The 23,306-nt window shown below is 37.6% G+C and overlaps 1 protein-coding gene across 4 annotated transcripts in view; it reads right to left on the bottom strand.

Moving 5' to 3' along the window:
* RAG2 (recombination activating 2) overlaps window positions 1-23,306 on the bottom strand; it is a 489,305-nt gene that overhangs the window by 124,470 nt on the left and 341,529 nt on the right. The gene's annotated exons all lie outside the window — the stretch shown is intronic.

Consider the following 23,306-nt stretch of genomic DNA (forward strand, 5'->3'; position numbering starts at 1 on the left):
AAGCCTGAAATTCTGTGAAACCTGTGTAACAGGATTTTTCATATTCCTCTAACAGTTCAGGTTTGGCCTTTTGCCAGAAGGACTGTCTATTACAAAAAAATCAACATAAAGCAAGCATTAAAGGATTAAGATCTGGCTAAAAGCTTGTAGCCTCAACATGTCTTAAAAGATGTAATTTTTCATGTTATCTAGCCTGGGTCTCACATCTTCAATTCTGCCACTGTTAAAACAATCTGTTCTGACTTGTTACCAGGGTTATTGCATTCTGTTCAGCAGTAATAAATACAAAAAGCAAAACAAACCAAAACAACTACTGAAAATTTATAAAATTTCCTAAAGAAATATTCACCCTGCTATATACACTATGAACATGCATGTGTTTGATTTAATTTTGTTTTACCCATGTGATTACCCAGAGACACTAAAGAACTGGAAGAGACTTGTAGAGGTGAAGCTGAGGTGGAGCTGAAACCAACATTGAAACCACAAGTATTAATTTGGATTTGGCTGTATCCTAAGTGTACAGCAGTGAAAAGCCATAACACAAGAATTGACCATGACCTTCAGAAGTAAAGACAAACTGCTACACTGGCCATACAACAGACACTGATAGCTTTACTAATTCATAGCTTTTGTGGATATGGTAACATTCTTTGGGAGTTTGCATCGATCCAGTCTCTCTGGTTAAAAACTTATGATATTGTCATGCAGGTACATCTCATTTTAACATGCAGATTTTCAGAAACTGCCCTGCAAGAGTACAGGTAAACATGTAATTAACAGCAGTCACAAATAAATTGCAAATGCTTTCGTACAGCACATTAAATGCCACTGTGCTTTTTGAACTAAAAATGACTAATATGTCAATGCTTCTCATGCTGTTACCTGCTTGCCATCAGTTATTTTGAGTAAGTTACATGAAATAGTTTTTAGTAATCATTACAGCACCTCAAAACCTATCAAGCAGCTATTACCTAAACCACAAAGTGACACTGAACTGAGATACTCAGAGGGGTACCTCATTTTGTCTAGTGGACCTTAGATACTGCTAGATTTTTTTTTCTTCCAGTAGTAATTGTAGTATGGAAATAACCATAAAATCACCTCACCATTCAAGTAATCTGCTTTCAGAAATTTATTTGCAACATATTTTACTTATTGCCTAATTCCCCAAAGTGTTCAATAACTGCATATTAAGTAGGGAGACTCAGCTCTTACCATCCACTGACTTCTATGGAAACTGCAGATGCTCATTACATTGCATGATGAGGTTTTGCAATCAAAAAGTATGGAAAGAAGTTTGATGTGCTTTCTTGCCCTTCTTGGCCTTGAAGGACCTCTTGACCTTCTAAGCATGACCTGCCTCCTCTCTGCCAGTTTCCAACCACACAACCAAGTTGGCAAGCAGAAGAGTTGAGAAGAGCCTTAAGTAATGGAAATTTCTGGACACATCTTAACCTGACACTTCCATTATTAATGTTTATATTGTTATCCCAGAAATCAAATGAGTTAAGAGTTCATTGTGTTAGATACGTTTAAGCATACAAATGCCATGTCTGTCAGGTAAGGGTCTAATGGGAGCCATGGACTGCTAACCTCTGAAAAATATATTTTGTTTTTAACAGAAGATCATGAAAACTGCAACTTATTTTTCCCAAATAGCTATGATAATTTTCAAACAGAAGAGTATGATTGAACATACAAAATGTTCATTTATTGACTGCTCACACAACATTAGGCATTGAAATTCCTCATTTTAGGTGATTTCATAATTGGAAGAACAAACATTTGCTTGTTGTATATATATATTTATATATATTCAAATATTCCAAACTTTAAAATACAGCTAAGGGTAACTTCTACTTATTTCAAGAAGATTTTTTTTTTTTTTTTTTTTACAACAGGTGATACAGTAACAGCAGAATAGTATCGCATAGGAACAGTAAAATTTTCAGGGTAACAATGTATGATGTGAATCCCTGCACTGAAAAAAAAAAAAAAATTGATCATTTAGCTATGTGGAAAAAAATGCCAAGAGAAATTAATTGCTAGAATCTGAAAGTCAGGAGACTAATCCAATTAAACATGTAAATGTGGTACCTATGGTGTTCATTTGCAGTGTCCTTCAAGCTAATAATTAAATGATGAATTTTAAAACTAATCATTAAGAAAAGTATCAGCTGTTAGCCTAAAATTCAGAGTGCTTTTAAACTTGTGCTGCCACATTAATTCTTGACAAAGTCATCTCAGCTCCCAGCCCTCACCTGTTTCCAGCTTAGGGTACTGGAAGATGAAATCATGTTTTTCAGTCTGGAAATGTAGACAGCTAGAATTACTCTGAATGTGTATTGTCACAAATATATTCAAAATCCTGAACTTTTGACAACCTAACCACATCAAGGGCATTGAATAGAAGACCCTTTACATGACAAAATAGCACTGTCCAGAGGGTTTTAACATCAGCTACCTCACCTGAGAAACTCCCATAACCAGGGAACAGCTGAACAATTCCTGTAGCTATTTCCAATTGCAACAGCCACCAACAGGAGCAATCATAATATGCATGTGGTAATGACTAGTTATGGTCTGCTGTTATTTTATGACCAGTTGATCTCATTTGACTTGTCAACTTATGTAAAGACCAGGTATCTTTCCCTGCAAATTAGTGTTAGTCTTAAAATCAGGAGTTTTATAAAGAATCTAAACACTTTAAACTTGGAGATAAAAACCCTGAAGATTTGAAAAATGTAATTCCTCAAAGGAAAAAGAAAAAGAACATTTCATGTCCTCACATGAATAAAAGATTGCCTATCACAGATTTTTTGTTTGTTTTTGTTTTGTGGTGATTTGTCATCAATACACTTGTAACCTTCAGATTATAATTATTTGCTTGAAAAAATCTGACATGTTTGTAGTGGTTTGGTAATAAATAACCAAATTTGACTGTTATTTTGGTCCAAGTGTTCTTATGTGTAATTACTGTTGTAATTGTCATAGTATTATTTTTAGCAAGTTTTTAAAAATTACCTGAACATTCAGCACTGATATAGCAGTGTCCCCTTCCCTTCCTCTCTCCTCCCCACTTCACTACATTCTAGTTGTTCCATCTTAAGCACCTATGATTGCCAGTTGATTATTTAAGCAGTAGCTCTGCCTGATAGCCCTGGATGAATCCAACATACCAAACCGGATTTAACAGCTTTACATCAGCCTTATTTCATGGGAACCAATGAAGTGAAACTTAAACCTGCCCATCTGAAGTTGTTTTCCTCCAACAGCATTTTTATGGCCAAACACATCTATCATGTATACAAATTGGCAAGAAGAAAAGTCAATGAGACTCATGCAAACACCAGATACAAAGATGATCAAGCAACTTTTCTATGAGAGGTGAAAAGAACAAAAACCAAACCAAAACAAAACCAGAAAAACATTATTTTATGATTTAGTTATGCCAAAGGGGTGACATTTGAATAAAATATTGCTTAAAATATTAACTCATGCATTGCAAAGTGTATGAAAGACGTAACGTAGAATGAGTTGTTTTATCTTCTGACATCAAGAATTTCTAGATGATCTATTGATCATTTGTGAGTTATATCAGCTCATGTCTATAAGTTGTGTTGCAGTTAAATCCCGTTTACTGGATTTTCTTCCATATGCATGGTATCCTACTTCTAACATGAAACTCTGCCTGTCATTCACTTTTGTTTTTCAAAAATGCAAATATTACTACACAGGAATATTGTTTATGTCCAATATCATGGCTATTTTAGCTGTGTGTAGCTGCTTGTAGGAAATGCATCTTGTACAAATAAGTCTGAACTAGAGAGCAGTGATGGCATCTGAGAGTGCAGTGAGAAGAGTGATGTGTGAGAGTGAACCCAAAAGTCTCCACATCACATCCAAAAGTCTACATCCACAAAGCAGCTATTTTCCAGATGAGTACATATCTTACCTTGGAAACTGATAGTGTGAAACAGCCTTGTAAGTCATTATCATCATCAGCTATTGCTTGTGATTATAGGTAGTCCAGGTGATAACTATCCAGAATCAAGGTAGTTTGCAATGTTCTGATCACAGAAGTATTTTCCTCCTGCATATTTATGCTCAACATTTCCATTTTTTTCCTTCATGGAAAGTGGAGTGTTTGACCCACATAATTATGATAAAATGGTAAATGAATACAATCAAACCAGAAGTGTGATTTGGCTTTCCAGGAGTCTAAAACTAAAACTTCAGCAAAGCCTCTGGCACCTACCATCATCACCCTCAAGACGAATATTCCTCGTGTTAATACATATTTTTGAATTGTAAAAATATTTAGGGAACCCCGTTACCTTTTCTGAAACATGCAATAAACATGCAAACTTGTCTTGCATACACTCTAGAGTTCATATTTTCTGTAGTACATTTGTTGTATTGAGGAAACAGATATTTAGGGATTTTAGTCTTCTCACCCTGTCTGGGTAAGACATCCACCAAAACGGGACACCACCAAAAACATTTCTAAGGCTGCTCTCCCTCACACCATGTTCTCCTCTTACTAAAACTCCATTATACAAGGTGTGCTCAAAACTCTTCTTCCTAAAAACTTTTTGCCAAGGAGTTTGTTCTATCCTTTTATGCTCAACACCTCCACACTGATAGTTATCGTTTACTGTGCCTGAGTACTGCTCCTGAGTGCTGCTGGACTGAACTTGTAAATTCCCTTCGCACAGTTTGGGAACATTTTTGGTGCTTATCAGAGGAAAAATATCATTTTCATAAACTGTTAGAATATCAGCAGCATTAACTTTTCTTCACGGTTTCCTTTGCCTCAGGAAGACAATGTTGCCACAAAAATGACATCGTTTGAAGGACCGTTAGCTTCGAAGTGTCTTCCCAGGATGCCCCACCAACAGATTACATTGAGCACCAAATGTGTGGTTACATGTTCAATAGGTGTTTTGCAAGGTCGCTCATTTTCTTGCCTATGACTCCACTAAGAAGTCTTGAAGAAAAAATACTAATTAAAGGGTGCAATAATTCAAATAGTACCCGGCAATACTATCATTCTTCATAGGCACTACAGAATAAAATTTTGAATGCTTATTCAAGCAGAACCCAGTCACAAAATTCATCCATTTCTAGAAGGAATTGGAAATGTACCTGTTACCACATTCATACAGACTCTTCTTCGTAATCTATGTGGCATGTGGGCTAAAGCCCAGACCACTGCATTCCCCTTTTCAGCACATCTACAGCACCAGAATCAGGCAGCCTGCAGTTCAGTGCAGCATCTGACTCACTGTGGTAAGGCAGCTTCAGCTCAGGCTGGTTATAAGTATCACAAACCCTTACAGATAGTATCCTTGTAGTCATACTACAGCAACACTATCTGGGATGGGATAACAAGGTGGGACTTGCCAGATAGCAAAGCTTTTAAGAACTCATGCAAAGCAGAGTTTTTCTGGAGTATTCTAATGATACTAAAGCTGGCATCATTTGTGCATCAATGCTGGATGGAAACAGGAAATCTGGCTTTTTGTGCAGTATTCTACTACCTTATAAAACATTTTCTAACCATCTCCATAATTCTCTGATTGAATTAACACCATAAGGATGCTTCTGATCTGTTCACATGTCTACTTGCATAACTATTCACCATGGTTAGGAAAACTGCAGGTTAGCTAAGGCAGTTGGAGATCAGTTACAGGTATCCTGGTCTTCATGTCCTTTTTGCCAATTTCTCTAAATGACAGAGTTGCTGTGATTACAGCCATTCTGAACAGAGCAGTTTAGCTGTTATTAAAAACATCTCTTTAGTCAGATTGACAGCTTCCCTATCCCATTTATAAGTTCTGCAACCAAATCATACATTGCTTTCCTAGGACTTATGCGGTCCCAAATCCATACCATGTCTGCAATGCAGCAGTGTCTTTGGTGAGCTGTATTTTGCAATACAGCCATACTGGCAGATGTATTGCCTTACTCACCAACACAAGACTATACCAACTCAAAATTAAGAGAAACCGGTAATATTACTCCCCACTCCAAATTTCTGAAAAGCCAGAGGCAAACATCATGCAGAGTTGACTGTTTTACATGCTGAATGGTTTAAGAATCTTATAGAAGTCTTCCAGTACTTAACAGGGGCCTACAAGAAAGCTGGAGAGGGACTTTTTACAAGGTCAAGGGGTAATGGCCTTAAACTGAAAGAGGGTAGATTTAGATTAAAGGAAGAAATTCTTCACCAGGACAGTCATGAAGCACTAGAACAGTTTACCCAGAGAAGTTGTTGATGCCTGGAGGTGTTCAGTACCAGGTTGGAAGGGGCTTTGGGTAACCTGGTCCAGTGGGTGGCATCCCTGCTCGTGGCTGGGGGTATGGAACTACATGATTTTTAAGGTCCCTTCCCACCCAAACCACTCTATGATTCTGCATAATTTCATAAGGTGCAGTATGCATCTAAAGATTCACCACTTGTTTCAGCCTTTCAGTTCCCCTGTTCACCTACTGACTCAACGGTGATCCCTTGTGTTATGAGGGAATGGTGAGTGACTGATGCTGATCTTCCCATGCCCTGTGCAGCTCCCTGATGGACAGGTGTTACCTTTGTTCTTTTTTGTCCACCTGCTGTTTGACACTGTTTGCTTGTAAGAATTTTCTTCCTGACTTATTTCCTTGTTTGAAATTCAACCCTCAGATTCATTCTTCCTTTAATTTGAAAATAAAGCTAGTTTCCTTTCCTGAACTTTCCAATATAAACAATTACACCTGCTACTTAGGAAAATTGAATTTTTTGGGGGGAGTGGGCACAAATATTTTCCATAACACATTAGCTGGTGACTTGTATACCTTGAAAAATACTTGGATAAGTTTTAGTGTGATGAGAAAGGAGGCAGACTAACAGTGCTGAGATTTATACCCAGCTCTTGTTCTGTCACCTGAAACAATTTTTTAGCCTCTATCCCTCATTTTATACCTATAGCTATCTATTTCATTGATTATCACAGGTTTTAATTAATTCCATTTGTAAACAACTAGGTGGTGATTTAGTGAGATGTGTTCAGCAAATTAAAGAACTATTAAGAAAGCTTATCTGAAAGCTCTGGGCTAGGTTTCAGGCTTGCCTCATTTTCAAGTTGCTGCAAACAAGAAAACAAGTAATTCCTCAGAGAAGTACAAGCTCCCAAACAGTCATTATGAATATATTCCTAGGGGCCTTGTTTGTTTTGGGCAGAATGGTACATCAAGATTTCCTATGTAGTAAAACTTACCATTGGAAAGAATAGAAATCATGATCTGAGCGAGGCTGAGACATCCAAAACTGCTTTGTAATGTATGAATTTCTACAGTTACGTCCTCCTGGGCCCAGGGCACCAGCATCAAGCAGCAGAACACAGCCTGCTTTCAGTTTGCCCCATCGCCTTCCAGTGCAGACCTAGCCTAGACACCAAGTGTCCCCTAGCCTTTCAGCAGAGAAATCACTTGCTTTGATCCACCACCTTAACCGGTGGAAGAACCAAAAAGCCAAAAGTGGGGCCACAGCCGGATTTGATTAAGCTTTACCTCAGCACATCCTATAGACAACAGTTCCTGCTTCTTTTACCCTGTTCTTAGACAACAGAGATTTTCAGAGGCAGAAGAGTACCCGTAGAGTACCAAAGATTAAAATGTATGTTCAAGGTGATGGAAAAATACTTATTGGTTACTATTTTTCCACAGCAAGACTACATTCAAGTGACCTGATCTTATTGTCAAGAATGAATGGCAGAACTTCAGACTGGGTTTAAAAATATTTTTCTGTAGTATGCAGAAATAAACTCCAACAGGTAAAAATTTATTTAGCATTTCTTGAAATAAATAAATAAAAAAAAACACTGAGCAGCTGAAAAAAACATACTACACATATTCTGCTTGAAATGGCTTCTTCTATAGTCAGGAAGTGACACTTCAGAAAAACTTCTGAAGTCACATTTAAGCACAGAGAAGAGTGGCAAATTATTGCAAGTATAGAAAAAACACCTCCTAGAAGTCGTAATGGGACAGGAACCAGGCAGGAAGAATAAGGCAGAGCTCACTAGCAGGTAATGTTTCTATGCAAATTTACTAAGCTGAGCAAATTGTGTCTTAAATAATCATTCTGGTGGGGAAGCAAGCCCACTAAATTTTTTAGTAGAGCAAATTGCCTTAGGATTTTAATTAAACTGAAAATCACTGAAAAGAACCATTAAAAAAAATACATCTTTGATGATCCCACTGGATATTTTAAGAATATCCCCACAGTTCAACTAAACTGTAAATAAAGTCCTGTTAAAGTCTTTGCAACAGAACTGTAGATTAAGTTAGGGTGGCATTAATGAACTGCTAAAAAGCTACTCAATGTTAATTTGAAGTTTAAGAATACACATTTGTAGCTCACCACAGCAGCTGGAGAGGCAGGAGATGACAACCCAGGGCCCCACAGCAGCCCAAATCTGGCCCCTTCTCTCCCTCCTCAGGTGGTACTACCAGGCCTGGCCCAAGCCAAACCTTACCCCAGCTTTCATCGGCATCTCACCTGCTTGTGCCTTGGTCCCTTCTGCATGGTGCCACCATTGCTGCTGCCTGGCTGCTGGCAGCACTGCTTTTCTTCTTCTCATTATTATTTTTTATTTTTATTTTTATTTTAAGCAGCCTCTGCTTGTCACGTTCTGTTGGTCTGTGTCTGAAGTTCACCTCTCCCGTGCTTCTCAGGGCCAAATTCTGGACCAGAGCAAAACCTAGTCAGGGCCTGCTGGGTCTAGCGCAGTGATCACGATTCCAGCTCATGATTTAACAAACTCAGGGTGCTTACTGGAAGCTTAATGCTGCATTTGTCCCATTTCTTCTCTTGTACACCCAAATCAATACAGGTACAGAAACTTTGTAGTGTTTCTGTTGCTAAACTAAACATGCTTCCATTTCTGTATTTATATTTCCAGGGTTTGTTGAACTGTTTAATGTTCCAGATGGTCTGGGCCATGTTTACATCTTTGATTTTCTGGACACATTTGCTTCATCAAAAGTGTGTAAAAAATAAAAATAAATCAGTACAGTCTTTGATGACTGACATTTCTTTATGTGATTGCAGAGTTAGCTGTCCCTGGGTATCTTCTGTACCCATGAAGGGGCTCAGTCACAGCTCAGAGGATGTCAGGGAGATCACCTGTCAGAAATATTTGGATGCTCAATTAAGGATGGAATGAGATGACTGATTTTCCATGATGTGCATTTCCATGAAGGCATACATTCTCTCAAGGGTGTTCCAAGTGTAGCATCCAGACATGGAGGTGCCTAATACTTCTGAAACTCGAAAATTTTTAAATGCATTGCTCCTCTGTTGTTTATTCAAGTCTGCCTTATCTGGCTAAGGAAGTTGGTTGCAGCAGTGAAACGTCTGCTAAGCCGCAGTAACACCTCTGCTCTAGTTACAGATTTCAAACACAAGTAAATAAATATTAATTGTAATTTGTTTTGCCTCCCTGTGCTTTGTAAAGTACACGCACACAAAGATTAATTCCGTTAAACCGAACAGGCAGGAATCTGGCTCCCACAAGTGCCAAATCCAAACTCCTTGACTGTGTGTCAAAAGAATATGCTTGGCTTTCAGACATCTCTCAATTAAAGAGCCTGTGCACTGAAGGAAATGTCAGCTGGCAGCGTCTGTTCCCTACCCAGATAAATGCAAAGCGGTGCCTCCCTTAGCCCTGGCAAGGCAGGCACTTTGGGCACCTCGGTGCACCAGCTCTGGCAGTTTGTGTCCTTAAGGTGGCAGCAACTAACAAAAAAGCCCTTTTTTTAAATTTATTTTTATTTTTATTTTTTTGGGGGGGGGGCAGGTAGTAGGGGACACACTAGAGAGGGAGCCTTAAAATTGGAAAGAAGGAGAGAACTAATTCATCAGAGCTCCTTCTTTAATCTTCCATTTTCTGCTCAGCAGAATCATATTCATAGCCAGATTATTCATTATTAAGAGCTTATTTCAGATCAAACCCTGTATGTCAGTAGATTAGGACACTGAGGAAGATTAGCTTCTCACTGTAGGTGGTGGGAGTAAGTTCTTTATCTTATCATTAGCATGGACTTTCATGGTTTTTGATCATAATTATTAATTCTGCCAGCAGACTTTCACACAAGGATTAAAATGCAGATAGGTGTCATTTAAATAGCATAATCAAGCTGAAAGTGAGGTTTTGTGGCAGGCAAATCCTCAGTTTTACGACAGCCAATTTCATTTTTTGGGACTTTTAAGCCCTTTTTGTTGTTTAAAAAATGGGTTTGTTTACTTTACTGTGCTTGTAATAGAATTTTATTAGCTATTTTTCTCCCTGAAGAAAAATATTGTTAGTATTCAGGTGAACTTTTACTCTGATTAGTATAAATGGCATGTAAAATTCTTAAGGAATGTTTCTGCACATCCTTTCATTGTTGTAAGTGGAAGCCAAGCATATAGATGAAGAATTACTGAATGAATTTAAATTAGGTATCTACCCCCCCTTCTCTCTTTCTCTCTTTTTTTTTTTTTTTTTTAATTTTCTGATGTTTTGGGGCTTTATTTCTTCCATGAATGTGGATTTGTGACATGACTCTGAATATATAAGAATCCAAGACCTTGTCCTACTGCCAAGGTGAACATTTTTAGAACATTAGGAAATTTAAGGTTGTCACATTTCTGAATATTATGAACAAAGCAGGAAAAAAAAAAAAAAGAGTAGACAATACTTCATCAACAAAAGCCTTTTAGTTAGATATGAAATCGAAATTCCATCAAAATAGGGGTCTGTGTTATTTGCTAAGGTGTACGAATGTTTGTTTGCATAATGAAACCAAATGATAATATTGTGTATCATTACTGTGTGTTCATAGAACTCTTATTCTGCAAAATGTAACATGCAGGAGGATGAGGAACAGACACAATACTGCAAAGAATATATAGCAGCAGCTCACACACACAACTGCAGTGAAGGTGGTTATTTGGCAGCTGCTTCTGTTCTAAATTTAATCACATAGCTGATATGATGAACCACTTACAACACAGGTAGTGATTACTCTCTTACCTGAAGATTTATTTTCTATCTTTTTTTTGAAGCTTATATCTTACATTTCACCTTACATTGCATGCTCTCTGGGGAGTATTTTGCTTTTTGTCACATTTTCATATGGCATCTACTCTGACGGGTCAGGCTCTTTTGAATAGCCCTGCAATTAACTGTAGAGATGTGTATTTAAGCTGCACATAAGAGGAGGCAGAGCTGAATGTTTGGTCCCCTGCCTCTAGTTATGCAAGGGCTTTGAAGGTGGCAGTGTTTTGGATCCTGAGAAACAATGGTACTGAATAAATGCTGCTACAGAAGGAAAGAAATCAGTGGAGACATTTTAAAATGGGTAAACACTTAAAAATATATGCAAATAGTCTGTCCAGTGTTATACAGAAATCTGGTAGTATACAGAAGGCCCAGAGTCTTCCCAAACACTTATCTCTAACATCAAAACGAGAACTGTCTAGGTAATTAGGAGGTTCCTATGCATTTTTGCATACTTGCCTATCTTTTCAGTGTGTATACCATTTTTTCAATGGTTATAAGAGCTTCTTTCCAAGTCTGTTTGTACATTTAAACATACAGCAATGCTCACACTACATCCTCCTTCTTGCTCCACAGTTCCTGAAAGCCATTGTTTAGTATTTTTTTTTCTAACATAAAGAATACTGCCTTAGGCAAACAGCACGTGCAGGGCTCATAGAGCCATAAGGGAACACCTGACATGTTTTTCTCCTGTCATCTGAGAACATGCTGCCTGGCAGGTGCATGCAGACTAGGCAAAGCTTGTACCAGAAAACAAAACAAAACAAAGAAAAAAAAAACCACCAACACACAACAAAACCATGACTGAAGCTTACTGAAGAATGAAGAAGTTTATATTTGGAGAATTTAATGGAGAAGTTTATATTTGTTAAGATGTATCCCTAGTGTGTATATATACTTATATATTAGTATTATTATTTTTGTGGCAGCAAATGCACTAAAAATAAAAATAAATTCACCATAGCTAGAATGGTGTAAGGGTTTGGAGCCCACTCATATACTTCTTTTCATGTAATTTCAACTATTAAAATTTGCATCATGCTATAATACATTCCTATCTGAAGCACGTTGTAATTATAAACAGAAAGTGCATCAGGGATTAAAACATGTTGAAAACAAAAAATTAATCCTGATCATTTTTGTCTGTTAGCTTAGAATTAATTGAAAATCAGTGCAATTATTTCTTTGTCTGTTTTCAAGAGCAAAAGAATCTGAGATTTTTCTTCTGTGACAAGGCAGCAGCAAATCAATTCTGATCAGTAGATTTACCTGCTTGCTCAGGAGGGTGTCATAAACCCTCATGATTTAAGAGCATTGGCTGCTGTTGTGCATGTGTGAGAAATCCAGCTTTATCTCCAAGGTCTGTTACACTGACGAATTTTCTGTTCTGTTCACTCATCCCAAGGTTCAGGTCGTATCTCATCCCTCTGTTAACAATATGATTTTATGGTGCCAAATCTAAGATGAATTAAAACTTGCTTGCACTCATTGGGGCCAAATTCTGCTGCCATTTATATCTGAATTCAGAATGATTTTTTGGAAGTTTTCCATATCTGGCAACAGAAGTGTAATTTCTTCAAACGGAGCATATACTGACTGGAGACCAAGGGAAACCACTGGGAAGTTAGATCCTTATGATGTGAAACCCAACCCCAGCTCTGCAGCATGTCCTTAAAAAAAACCAAAACAACAAACATGCACAGGAGACCTTGGTCCACCCTTGTATCTATGCTGTTGTCTGAGAAGAATAACACTCTGTGAAGCTGACAGGACTGCTTTTAACCTTGCTCAGTGAAGGTTCAGGAAAAGATTGCTTGACACACTTGGGGAAGGAAAATTCAATGCCATATGTGGTGATCAGGAGAAGGTGTGGAAATAAGAGCGGGGTAAGACACAAAGCTATTAGCCTTGATAGAAATGGGGGGGAGTGAAGCAAGGAGGAGGAATAATGGGGGAACACTGGGAGAAGAGGGAACTGAGAAAGTTGAGAAGTTGGAATTTAATAGGAGAGAAAAAAAAAAGCAGAGAAAATATTGAGACTGTGATATTTGACTGAAGATGATCTTGAAAGAGGCTTTCAGCAGAGACAATGTAGAAAGCAAGACCAGACAAAGAGAAGGACGTGGTTGTCATAACGATAATATATAGTCATTTAGAGTACACTTGATTTTGAAAGGTTTATTTATTTATTTTTTTTTTAAATGCTTCCCTTGGGCTGGAGTGTGTCCTCAAGATATTTTCAGAGCTTTCCATCTGTTTACCAAACAATTTTCACTTGAAACTTTAAAGTAGAAGATAATTAGCATTAGTGTTATTATGTGTGTGCTCTGTCTGCCCCCTTTCCGTAAGCAGTGAGTAAGCTATTGCAGGGAAGGAGCCTTGGCTGAGATTACAGACTGTGAACATATGCATACAGATGAGCAAACACATACAATTACTTAAATATACACACAGGGAAATTGTATACATGCTAACATACTCTCATGTATTCCTTGGTTTATAAGGAAATGGGTACAGTATGAACACATGAAGAGAAAGTGATGAGTTATGTCCCTGGGCTCTGTGATAGTGGGAGTATTGGTTTGGAGAGGAAAAAGTGGCTGGCTTTAAACAGCTTTTACAGTTTAGCTGAGTTTGTTAAGTTCCCCTGTGAATGTACAGTAGCCCAAAGAGATATTTCAGCTACAAAGAAGTTTGCTGGATACAATGAATGAGATTTTCTTGTTTGCCAGATAACTTCTTTACTATCCAAGGATTATTTCGTGCTGGGGCAACTTGGTTGGTTGGTTAGTCTAGGTTTTTGACATAAGTCCTATGGAAAATAGGTAGAATAGAAGCCAGACCTCTGTGTAGGGACTCCTGTTGACTTCACTGACATTTCAGAGGACAAATTTTGGGCTAGTAGCCAAGCAAGGTTTGTTTGCACATCCAATATGCTTTTGTCATTTGTTCCTTAATTAACTTCTCTCCATGGTTATATGACTTCTGACTGTCTCTGAGCAGATTTAGATTATAATGAAGGCTTATCAAAAATAGAAACAAAACAAAATAAACAAAAAAAGAACCATTTACTGGAGCACAATGCAAAAAAAAAAAAAATAGCGTTTGAAGAGAAGGAAGCTGCATTGACAACAGATGGATGAATACATAGACAGTATGAAATAGATCTCAATTTTCTTTCACCTGGGGGTATAATCATGTAATCTGGGGAACTAAGGCCAAGAGATCTGTCTGTAAGAACCAGCGTTCCAGTAAATTGGAGCCTCGGTGCTACTTGTTGCTGCTGTGACAGAGAAATGGATGAGAGTGTCATGAAGAAGAAAGAGACCTTAACCTGAAGAGACATGGTATAAACCAAACAACCCCCCTTAAAATCATAGCTGAAGGAAAAAAATGAATTTAAAGTCAAATAATGAATAGTTCAGGTGTGGGTGTGCTGTCAGTATGCGCACAGTCAGAAATGCCAGGTTCTTAGTTTTTGGTTCTATTTTATCATACATCATATGAAGAAGATGTTGGAGAAGGGCTCTTGTAGAGGTCCATAGGGTCCAAAAAATTTCTGTGCAGTGGCTCTTCTGATGCAAGAATTTGCGAACGTGGTATGGTACTTTAAGAACACAGAGTAAATAAAAGTGTATATTTGGAGCATTAACTATTTTTCTTGCAAGATGTTGTGGGTGCTGAATTTTTACATAGGTTCAAAACCTGGATTAATAGTTTCATTGAAGGGAAAACCTGTAACAACAGCTAAATATAGAAAAGGGTAGGTAAAGAAGTTCTAAGTGTATCTTGTTGAAGTCTGACAAAATGCTCTGGGGAAGTACTGAATTATCTTAGTCCCTGCACTCTTCTACATGTACATTTGCAGCTGGCTGCTTTTGGAGACCTCCATGTTACAGGCTTGTGTACAACTGTGGACATGGCCATTCTGTTGTAACAGGGTTGAACCTTCCACTCTTCATGTGGAAAGGCAAACACACACAGGTTTTTGAGTCATTTTAAGCTTGTTCAAGAAATTAATAAGAAATTAAACTCCCTATTTCTCAATGGCTGCTGTGGAAGTTAGGAGTTGTTTATCAGCCATTGAACCAAAGGATCTGAAAGTTTTCAGTTTCATTAACAATGACTGTCAATATTGCCACCAGTGTTCAGACAGTGTTCTGTAAGGATTTATACACCATGTAAAAAGTCAGAATACAGCAAACCAAAGAGAAAAACTCACAACCCCAAAACAGAACTCCAGTGAAGTAAGAGATTTCTATATGGTAGCTGAGATGCAAGAAAAAAAAAAAATCACAAAAAAACAAATAGTACTTTTGCCCTCATTGCTCTCCTCAAAAACTTTGAAGCTGCCCATGAATGGGTAGGAATCAAAATGGTAGCAATTACGTTAATTTCATTACTAAAGGATCAAGGTCACAACAACAGCAATTACCTGCAATTTCCCATTCCTGCAATTATATTATTATGAAAATGAACACTTACTAACTACAGTAAAGCTTTCAGGGGCACTAAAGTGAATTCTTTTTCATTTCAGCATGTTTGCTAATTGTGTCAGGACTTTAGTGTAATATGATTACTATTGCTTTGGTCTCATCAGAACGAGAAATAGTAGATTGTTAGTGCCTGATTCTTATAGGCCTCATCTATACATAAATTTCATACCAGTATTTAGATTAGAAACACTGTATTTTACTGAAATATTTATATCACTATAAATCCTAGTACAATAAGCCTTGTGGGAGTGAACCGTATTAGCATAGGTGTTTTTGTTCTGTTATAATTGGGTCCAAAATAAGCAGTTGTGCAGTTCTGTGACACCGTGTTATAAGACGCAGAAAAACGTCCCATTTCTGATCCACCTGTGTTGGTGGAAGAAATTACCATGTCTGGCTGCTAGTCACTGGAATTGACCAGCAAAATAATATTCATGAGCATTCCCTAAACTACTTCATGCAAAATCAGCCAGTGTACAAGAATTTGCCAGCAGTGGCCCGCCTGAATTTGCCTGGGATGAGTCAGGGGTGCCCACACAGGCTGCTCGGCTGCCTGCCCAGTTTGGGTGAGACCTTCAGCATAGGGGCGCTCACAAGCTGCTGGAAATGGCTGCCTCTTTCTTTGGCAAGGATAAATTTGTCAGTGCATGTCCACAGCTGTGTGGCATTCTAGTGGAAATAAGGCTTTACCCAGACCGGTTTTATGCTGACAGACACACAGATTCAGCTGAATCTCCTGCTGCGGACAGCCATGGTCTAGAAACCCATTCAAAATATTTTCCAGCCTCATCTTACAACAAAATACTTCTGTTGCTGTGATAGTGGTAGAATTAGGCTATTCCAGAATTTTAGTCTTCTAATGGCTAGAAACCTTCTTGCTTCCAGCCTAAATTCAGTCATGGCCTGTTTGTAACTCCTTGGCTGTTTACGCCCTTTAGCTGTGGCTCTCTCCTCACATTGACATTTATGTCTGAGTTACCTGTAGAAAGCAGTCATGTCTCCTCTTTATTTTTGTTTTACCTGAGCCTAACAAGTCAGACTCATAAGCTCTGTTCTCCAGCCATCTCCTCCTACTCCTCCCTGAATTGCTTCAGGTTGAGCTCATTTTACTTCAACATCAGTATCCAGAACTGCATGTAATAAACAAGACTTTTCTTAGTGCTTTTACTACACAAATTTTCCATGCTCATACTAGAAATAAACAAAGCATTCTTTTTCACTTTTGCCTTTACTAAGGCTGAATCATTTTAGTGTCTCATTGTTACCCAGTTATCTATAGATAACTCATTTCTATCATGGAGCAGAAACTCTTTTTCTCCTACACGCATGACTTTGTACTCTGTCCTTTTATCTCATGCTTTGGTCCCATCGGTCTTTCAGCTCTTTTGCAATATTCCATATTTTTCCTGTACTGACATTATCTCCCAAACAGTGCAGGCAGTGAATTTCATTAGTACATTTTTTTTTTTTTTTTTGCCAATATCATTAATGAAAATATTCTTTTAAAATTGTGTTGGGATTTATATCTGTCCATTCTCTCCAGGATCACTTGTTATCTCTTCATTAGCAAGTTCTTAGGATTCTTGGGGAACCATGATTTTTAGCTAATATAGTTCAGCAGCCTACCAATGATGTCCAATGAGTGGATTTCCTACAGAGCACTTTTTAAAGAGAAAATACATTTATCTTTACACAAAGAGGTTGTAGTAGAGAAGACAACAATAAAACAACAATGGGAGAAACTACCTGATTTTATAGCTACTGAAAGAGGAGTAATTGGAGCTTCTGCTGGGTGAAAAATGTCAAAGGTATTCTGGTGAGGTGAGGGCTTCTGATGGTCATTGACAGATGCTGAAGCTACTAAATATGGATTTAAAAGCAGCCAACCTGGAGTCAATAGGAAGAGAGTAAAGGTGGGTGAGCTGCTTATTTGGGGAGAAGGGGAGGGGAAAGAGGGAGCAGAAGGAAAACCAAATAATGTGATCAGGATTGTTAGAAGGTATCTGCTGAGCAGCCCTGTGCCTGACCAGTGCAGTTCAGGCAGGCCAATAAGTCCATGGAGGGACCATGCAGTATGTGTCCGGCTCAATTCTGCAGTTAGGGTTTGTCAAAAATGGTCTCCTGTTGTGTTCTCACTTTCAGGATGCTCTTGTGCTAGAGGAAGCAAAAATGCCTCTGTGTTCCTTCTGAACACTTACGGATCAGAACCCTAGATTGTCTGATGGATTTTCATTCCCACATTCACTGGTAATGAGACATTTCATCCTTCATTGTACTACCAACGTGTAAAATATTTCTCTGGAACTTGGAGCTTTTATAAAAATACAGAGTTATGGAATATTTTCTGGGTATTTCATTCCCAACTCTTTATTTATTTTATTTTATTTTATTTTATTTTATTTTATTTTATTTTATTTTATTTTATTTTATTTTATTTATTTTATTTTATTTTATTTTATTTTATTTTATTTTATTTTATTTTATTTATGTATTATTTATTCTAATGTATTATTATGAGTGTAATTCTGGTGGGTAGTGGTAATTTTACAGCCCTGAAAACACAGGCAATAATTTATGTAAAGTTACCATTGTTACCACTGTATCAGCATCGGGCTAGGTGTTTTGATCTTTTAATGTTTAAGCAAAATCCATAGTATTAATTAACGCAAACCACAAGGGTGATAGATACTGTAGGGTAGGACCAAGAAACGGAACTGAATTGCATCAGATAGCAAAGATCATTGAATAGTGTGCCCTCTGATTATAGTGTCACTAAACACATAAGTTGGATTCAAGCCCAGATAATTTGTGTGTTACCTTTGATGCTTAATGACTTCTAAATGTCAAGTTGCAGCTTTTTGGTACATATTAGCCAAGTGCATACATTATTTTTTTTCCCTAAATATTTATTCCACTAGTTATTTCACATCAGTAGTTATTTTCTTAGAAGAGAAGTGGAAAACCTGGGAATTGTGGTGTAGCTTTTAATTAACATGGCAACACAGCGTTAGAGAACTCCTCAGTGACAGAGTTAGTGACAGAGTTAGCCATAAGAAACGGTTTAGAAAAATTTGAAACTGCCCACAATTGCAGTATTTACCAATTCTTCTCACACCTGTAATTAGTGTATAGATAGACCATCTATTGGAGATGTGGAATGATGTTCATCATGGCCTAGTAACGTCAATAGCCAATAGCTAAAGCCCTGTCTTTACTGGAGAAAAGTAAAAACTTACCTCTGCATCAAACTTTTTACTCGTTTTGTTACATCAAAATAGTGAACCTATAAAAATCCTAGCAGAAGGAAGGAACTGTAGTTTTTTACATTGATATAGCTGCTCGAAGTCTAGTAAAAGTAAAAGGTACCTATGTTTTGTCTCCAATTGGCTTCTATATCAAGATAATTATCTTGATGCTGGAAACACACCTTTACGGCAGGAAAGACGAACCCCAAGAGGGGCTGAATGGTTTAAGAGGGTTTTAAAGTGTGGATGCAAGTCAAAATCTCATCATTCTTCAAAACTACCTTCCAGTGAAACTGTCAGAGGGGAAGCTATGACTCATGGTGGTGCTGTGTTTGATTCTGGAAGAACAGGATGGTTTCAGTCTATGTACAGTGTCTGGAATCAGGTTATTGCCTGCTTAGAATTTGCTCCACAGAAAGGTTTCCAAATGCATATGGCACAGTGGTCTGTATTTGTACCAGAACTAACCAGTTAATAATGATGACATTTACCTATGGCAATTTTCATCTGAAATCACCTCTCACTCTGTAGTCACTAGCTCCTAAACCTCCTGGAGTTAGCTATGCATACTCACATTTTAGCATGGGATAATTTGAGGAACAGATAGTTAGGTAGAACTAATTATGGTTTCCTTATTTTTTTTTTTTCAAAAAAAAAAAAAGGTATATAGATATGTAGGTATGAAAAAAGCTACTTTGCAAAATTTAATTTGCTTCAAAAGTATAGATATTCTGAATTTTCTATGAGGTAGCTTAGGTGAATTTAATACTGTAGACTTTCCTCTAAAGCTGGTCTGATGGAGAGTGTGTTAAGCATAAGCCAGTTTGGATCTTTCATGATCAAATTAATTAAAAAACGTAACTGACAAGAACTACATTTTCAGAATTACACTGTCTTTATAAATATTAATATAACAGCAGTAAGTGGATATGGATGACACGTGGATTTGTGACTGGGAGGAAATCCCTCCATTATAAGAAAATTCCAGTCAGACCAGCTTTTATGTCGTGATTTCTGTTATAAATTCTAACACAATAAAAATCACACTAAAATGTTTAAAAATACTGTAATTCCAACCCTCTCTCCTCCCTCCCCTCCCCCCCATCTTACACACACAAATTAAGTGAAATAGTCTTGTACCAAACATGTGGAAAAATGCAGTAACACTGCAAATTATCCACATGCCAAATTACCTCTGTATTGGCCCTGCACAACCATTTTTGACTTCATGTTTGGCTTTGACAACCACAGTATGTAAACTGTGTCTGAAATCTGTAACACTCTTCAATTCTGGATTTGTAAAAGGAGACAAACAGTCAATTCTTTCACTGCAGTACCCTGAATGCTAAAAAATGGGAAACACATCATGTCTTCAATAAGATGTGCCATGAAATAAGACACAATCTTCGTTGTGGCTTAAAAGATTTTTTAGGGGCATTTTTGCTGGTATTGGTTGTATGAAAGTTAAATAGAAACGATGTGTTATACTGAAAGGTGCTAATGGTTTATGCCCAGGTTGCTGATTTACAAGCATTCAGACCTTGGTGGAAGATGCTGCTCAGATTAAAGCATTCTTCTTCTCCTGGCATCTAAAGTTTCAAGGCTTCTTTATGTTGTAAAAAAACTGTGCAGAAGGTGCATGGTCACCTTTCTTTTAAAATCCATGATGTTTCAAAGGGAGGTGTTGAGAACTAAAGGGGAAAGCTTGGAGCTGCAAGGCACAACCTAGTGTGTCAGACTAGTCCGAAATGAGAGAGAGAAGAATGGGAGAGATGCCCAAGATGGGATAAAGTTCCTTGACCTGTTAAGTTGGTGCCATGTGGCCCTCCTCCACTCCTTTCTGGTTTCTCTGCTGCACAAGGGAATAGGTTTGTATAGACACAAGTCCTATAATCAGATACCTAGCTAGGTGGCACTGAGTTCTGCTGGATGGCAAATCTAAAGAGGCTAAACAGCTTCCTAAACCCCTAACAAGGACATAGTTTAAACTTTGGATAGACAAAAATACTTGCAGGATTTTCCAATTTACAGCATGCCATTTATATTAAAACAGTAGTCCAAATAAGGGGGCAGTGGAAGAAAGGGTATAAACAAGTCTTCAAATTTCTTGGAATATAATTTGTCTTTCACACATTACATAAATGAATCAGTAAAAATAATCTGGCTCAAATACGTACAAACGCTGATCAGCTTGCTGTATGTGCTAGAGGTAAAAGAATCACATGCAGCCATTCCACATGTCCTCTGTTATTTATTGCTAGGTAGGTGACAAATTGCACAGTGAGATCCTCTCTTATACCTTTAAAGGCCATCTGCCCCCAGAGCAGCTGCTGATAAAGTTACATCAGTAAAAATGAACAAGGGGGGTGTTGGGGAAGACATCAGCATGCCCAAAGACTGGATTTGGATAAATAACCCTTTTAGGTTGCATCTCATTTATTTATTTATTTATTTATTTTTCTGCAATGTCGAGTTATCATTGTATTCAGTTCGCAACACTAATCAACACAAGATAGACAGGAAATCAAACTGCTTAGTGCTCACGGGGTAAACATGAGGATTTGTATCAAACTGCAGCACTTACTTCCTAGCTAAGCCAGATTGTTCCCCTTGAGCTATTTTCAAAATGCATCAGCAAGAACGAGGTTATGTAAAAAGGCCTTAAACCATATGTTACCAGGTTGTACCCACTTACATCAAATACATTAAGACCGATTGTAGATGTCTGTACATTGTGCACAACACTTGCATGAAATGAATTTTTACCAAATAGGGCTGGATAGCCTGTCACTAACTCCTAATGATAGAAGCTGATATATAATGTATGCTGCCTTTGCATTTTTGCTAATTAAATTACCAGGAAAAAGAATACCTGTACAAAAAACAAACACCTTCCTGGTGTGGGAGAACAAAAGTTCAGTGGATTTATCCCAAATATATTCAGTGGCCTGCACAGAGAGAAATGAAAAAACTAATTTCCAAGATTAAATATGAGCCTGAATTACAAAGTCGATGCTCAGCAGGGCAAGCTAGGACAAGGTTGTGAGACAGTAAAGGTCAAACTGTCTGCTATTTATTTCCTCTTGATGGCTAATGTGAGACATTAGCTAAGGAGTGCTGGCTACTGTTTTAGCTGTAATCACTAATGATCAATTGCAAATGGGGTTAAGAGATGGATATGGCCCATTCATATTGCTGGTAAATATTCTATAGTCTTCACCCAAGCTGAGTTTATTTTTTAACCCTGACGTAATTCTGTGCACCCTTATTTTTGCCCTGTGACAATGAATTTTCAGCAATGCTTTATGCTATTTTTCTCAAATTTTACAGGTGGTTTGAAAAAAGAAATTATTTCTAACATGTTTATAGGAAACACTAACTTTCACACCTCATCTGTGTGTTGGATAAAATAATCCAATTTATGTGTGTAACACACGTAGTCAGGACACATCAGCAATCCATTCCTAAGGTAACACTTTTGTTTCTATGGGCTTGCCTAGTTGCATGCAGGTGGAGAGAGAGAGCATATTTCCCTTGTGCTCTCCACATCTTATTCATTTTAGGGTGATGTCCTTCAAGTGAGCTGTATTTCTTTCCCAGACATATTTCAAAACTTACAGGATATTGTACACTTGGAAGCACGTATGAAACAAAGCAGCTTTGGTTTTATTTGGAGCAAATTCATTCAATTCAATTTGCATTAAGTTTGTGATTGCATTAATGTGTTGAAATGGAGTGCATTTTGCAGCTTATACATTATGCAGTAGTACCTATAAGGTCAAGAAATATCTGCTTAGCCACTCTGTGCAGAACACCTTTTGGCCTTTATTACAGACAGATATGTGGTCTCCTTAATTAATTAAAATGTAGCATCTTTGTCTAGCCAATGAGCTAATTAGGTAATGGTATGATTAAAGGGTGAACATTGTATTATTCATCATAAAAATAATTGAATCAAATTAAATGGAAGATAAAATAAATCATAAATTGGATTAAAGGGAAAAAGCACCAGGTCATTACATTTAGGCTAGATTCTGATACATTTGTATGTGACCTCCCACCACGGACAGACCCCATAGGCTTAAGAATGGCTGCTGATGAAGAGAAAGAAAACAGGCAATATGAGGTTGGGTATACCGCATACAGCTAGATGCAGAGGTATCTGATATCCCTGAAATCCATTCTTATTGTCAGGACTGAGCTTGAAACCACCACTAAAAACACTGAAAGAATAGGTTGCTGTTAAGCACAAATCCTTTCCTGTACGTCTCAAAAAACCTCCTCTGCTGTTAAAAAGGGGCAATAAAGTACAGGAGACAAAGTACATTTTCCAAAAGCAAACAGAAGCACTAAGAGAAACAAAATATAGACTTGCAGGAATTAATGTATTTGAAATTGTTTCATTTCAGTTTTGGGTTTTGTAGCTTATTCAAATGAAGACTATTTATATGATTATTTTCTCTAGCAGGTTTGCC

This window comes from Anas platyrhynchos, chromosome 5 (genome assembly GCF_047663525.1).
Source record: "Anas platyrhynchos isolate ZD024472 breed Pekin duck chromosome 5, IASCAAS_PekinDuck_T2T, whole genome shotgun sequence".
Lineage (NCBI taxonomy): Eukaryota > Metazoa > Chordata > Aves > Anseriformes > Anatidae > Anas > Anas platyrhynchos.